Raw genomic sequence first — 4,514 nt, 5'->3', positions numbered from 1 at the left:
ACGAATAATAGCTGGATGACAACTATCCTTATCTACACTAGTTCGTGGCTCAGTTAGTATGCCACCTTAGTTAGTTGAGTTTGGTTTTGAGACCCACATATAGGGTTCTTCTATTTCTTTGTACTAGAGTTCTTTTGGCTTTCACAACTAAGAAGAGGAAAACTGTTTTCAGCCTCCATCTTTGTGTGTATTCCCCCATTTGTGCATGTGAGAAAGCTGCAAGTGAGACTCCTTCCCTCTCTCCCACTATCTTCACAATCCTATGCTTGTAACATTGAGGGTTTATTTTCATTTTTTCTAATCTCCTAGTCAATGTGGCAAGTTGTGTGTGTGTGTGTGTGTGTGTGTGTGTGTGTGTGTGTGTGTGTGTGTGTGTGTGTGTGTCTGCTACCATATCTAACTCTAGGTTGCATCCTCCCCCCCCCCCTCTCTCTCTCTCTCTCTCTCTCTCTCTCTCTCTCTCCCCCCCCCCCTCTCTCTCTCTCTCTCTCTCTCTCTCTCTCTCTCTCTCTCTCCCTCTCTCCCTTCCAAGTATCCCCTCTCTCCCCCTTACAAGTATCACCTCACCCTCCCTCCCTCTCCATAGTCCTCTAGGAGGTGTTTTTTCATTTTGTGCGCAAGAATGTGATGCGATTTTGCCACTTGGGGGAGCTTCAACACCCCAAATCACATTCTAAAGCACACATAGTATCAAACTTCAAAAGAGAATAACTTTTTGCTCAGAACTCAAAATTTTGTGCTTTCTAATTCAAAACAATGGGCACACTATGCTCTACATATTGCATTGCACCATTGATATTTTTTAGCAAATTGGTAGATTCCCAAATCTACCTTCTTTCCTTCTCTAGCCTCTAAAGTCTATATTACAAATAAGCAATTTGGAGGGTTGGGAGCATCCCAACCCTCCAAATTCCATTCAGTTGCACACTTTGTTGTAATGTATATTTTTGAGGCCAGGGAAGGAAACAAAGCTAGGATGAAAGAGAGAGAGAGAGAGAGAGAGGTCCAATACTTGAAATTTGAGCCGAACAAAGAGTGTCCAACAAAATGTGACTTGGAAGGTGGGAACTTCCCAACCTTCCAAATTGCATTCTAGTGCACACTCTTTATTTAGCTCAAATTTTTCAAGTTTTGGATCTCTCCCCCCTTCACTGGCCTTCAAAATCTACATTCAAAAAAGTGTGCAATAGAATGAGATTTGGAGGGTTGGGAAGTCCCCAACCCTCCAAATAATATTTCTTTAATACAAATTTTGGATGCCAAAGAGGGAAAAAAATCTAGGGTAAAGGGTAAGAGAGAGAGAGAGAGAGACAAAGAGAGAGAGAGAGAGAGAGAGAGAGAGAGAGAGAGAGAGAGAGAGAGAACACACACACACACACACCATGAAAAATATATCCTATGGCAACAATACTTTGCACAAACCTTAAGATATGTGGGATAAACACAAATCAAAAGTATTATGCCCATCAGATATGTGCTCCTTCGAATAAGACAACCTGGAGCATGTTTTTTAATCATTGTGCATGAGACTTGGTGAAATACATGGTATAACATGTGATGTCGACCATGCACACCACATATTTTGATCATGATACTTTGCACAAGCCTCACAGTAGGTGGCATAGACATGTTTGCAAAGTATCATGGCCATCGGATATGTGTGCATTTGAATAACACAACCTGGAGGGTGTTTTTGTGATGGTTGTTCATGACACTTGGTGAAAGGCATGGTCTAATGTCACTTCGACCATGAAAACCATATCCGATGGCAATGATAGTTTTCACACACCTCATGGTAGGTGGTATTTATGTGTTTGCAAAGTATCATGCCCATCAAATATGTGCACATTCAAAAAAGAAATCCAAAGCGTGTTTTTAATTTGATTGTTGTGCATGACAGTTGGTGAAAAACATGGTCTAATGCGACTTCAACCATGAAAACCATATCAAATGGGCACAACAAATTTGCACTAGCCTTAATATATGTGGTAATTATGCATCTACAAAGTATCGTGGGAATTGGATATGTGTGTGTTTGAATAAAAGAACCCATAGCATGTTTTTTGACAACTACATAAGACTTCGTGAAAGACATGGTCTAATGTGATTTCCACCATGCAAACCATATCCGATGGCAACGATACTTTGCACATGCATCAAGGTAGGTGATTGATACTTTTACAAGGTCTCATGGCCATTTGACATGTGTGCATTTGAATAACACAACCCAGAGGGTGATTTTTTACGTTGTCATGAGACTTTGTGAAAACATCGTCTACTTCGACTATGCAAACCATATCCAATGGCAACGATACTTTGCACATGCCTCAAGATAAGTGGGATGGATGTGTGAGAAAAGCATTGTGGCCATTGAAAAAAAACAAATGACTATAATCCAAGTTCGTTCAAGGATGTATTTAATGTTTATTTGAAAAATAAATTTAAAAAATACGGCCAAAGTTGTGGGAGGACAGGGGAAAAAGGGAATGGAGGGAATGGGAGAGGGAGGAGAGGGGTGTAAGAGAAGAAAGGAAATCCAGGGGAAGGGAGGGTAGGGGAAAGGTAACGGAGGGGAGAGAGGGGAGGGGAAGGGAGGGGGGAGGAAAAGGGGAGGGGAGGGGAGCAGAAAGTTTGAGTTCTAGGAAGGAAAGGGAAGTTTGAATTCTAGGAAAGGGAAGCGAGAAGAGGGGGAGGAGGGAGCATGGGAATTTTTTTAAAAAATTAACTACCGACTTGTATTATAAGGGTGGGTCCCCTGAAGTACAAAATTCGGCCTAGAGAGTGGGCATGGGCCAGAGGCCTATAATAAAAGCAAAGAGAAACAACAAAAAATAACATCAAAATCCATTGGCAATATCTGCCATTGATGCACTAAACCACAAGGTCACAAGAGACCAAAATCTTGGACATATCCATGATGCATGATCTAAGAAGTTCTAACAAAGCGTCAAGTTGAACTCGATACCCCGACTTAGCTCTATGACGAAACACTACCTGGTTCCATAGGAACTAGACCATTGAAATTACAATAGTTTGAAGATACGGCCAACAAGCTGCTATCGTTGAAGACAACTTAGCAAGATCCCCCAACAAGCCCATTCTCAAGTTAGGTCCCAAATGGGACTTATCTAACATTAGACCACACCTTCTAATGGCCATCCCAACTTTATCCCAAGCACTGTGAACCACTTCACAATGCTAGAAAGAGGTGAACTATAGATTTAGTAGCCTTGTTACACATAGGGCATAGAGTATTTATAGAAAATTTCTTGGTCAGCTTAGCTCAGACAGGTAGACACTAGAAAAGGTCTTTCCAAGCTAGAAAATTCAATTTGCCCAACATGCAACCAACCCAGATATCTTTCAGCCTTTCCGCCAGCATGTTCGATTGTTGTGGCTGTAGTCACTTGGTGCCTGATAGTGGGGCACGCTGCAAAATTGTAGAACCTCTATGAGGCTTGCCCATGGAGAGGAGGAGGTGCCAGTGATAAAGGAAGTGGTCTTTTGAGCATGGGCCGTTGCTGAGGCTGAGACCTGGGGCGTAGCGGGGTTTCCAAAATAGCTTGGGCTCTTTGTTGGAGGCCAATCGAGACCATTTCGTCACCTGGGAGGCCATCGACCAAGATCGGCTCTTATTGTACCCTTTTGCCCTTGTTTTGAGGATCCGCTTACTAGAGTCGTAGTTGATGGCCTAGGAATTCTTGCATTTGTCTATCCTCATACTATGCGAGCAACTGACTTTGGTCCGGTTGTACAAGATGGCTAGCCGGAGTGGTAGTGGGCTCTGTTCTCACTTGCTTGGATTTGACCTCTGCTTCTTCTTGCTCTATTTGTGCCAGTCCTGTGGCGGACTTTTTCAGCCAATCTGTAGCCAATAGGCGGATGCTACTGCAGCATGTGGTAAAGAATTGGCATGTAGAGCATCGGGTTGCCGATGGCCTCTCTGTCTTTTGAGGTCCTCCCTCATTTGATTGCAAAAGTAATCTGCCCAATTCATGACCAGGTTGTCTACCAGCTGCAACAAAATATTCGACATGACTGACGGGTGGTGATCGGTGTGCCTTACTTGCAACAACCACTGCATGGACCTTGCCCGAATTTTGGCAGAGTTTGGGGGAAACTATTATGGCGACGATTCGGTGGGATAGGGCTCCTTTATATAGATTTTGCTAACCCCACAATCAGTGGGATGGCATAAGGTGATGGTTGGCAGGATCTGTGGATGGCGACAGTCGTTGATGGGATATAGTTATGGCAGCGACCGACATGATCTGTGGATGGCAACGATCGGCGGGATCTATGGTTTGTTTAGTGGAGGAGACATTTCCACGTTCTATTCTCACAAGCCAACTACATCTTATAGTGCATTTGGTGGATGAGACTGCTATATGTGGTACTATACATGCACGATGGTTGTTCTTTCTCGAGCGCTTCATGAAGACCTTGAAGGGCTTCGTGAGACAAAATGCGAGACCCGAAGGTAGCATGGCTGAGGGTTGGTTGGTACAAGAGTC

Source organism: Dipteris shenzhenensis, chromosome 10, assembly GCF_047967505.1.
Source record: "Dipteris shenzhenensis isolate YYH24624 ecotype China chromosome 10, Dip_SZ_1.0, whole genome shotgun sequence".
NCBI classification, from domain to species: Eukaryota; Viridiplantae; Streptophyta; class Polypodiopsida; order Gleicheniales; family Dipteridaceae; genus Dipteris; species Dipteris shenzhenensis.
This window is presented reverse-complemented; position numbering follows the sequence as displayed.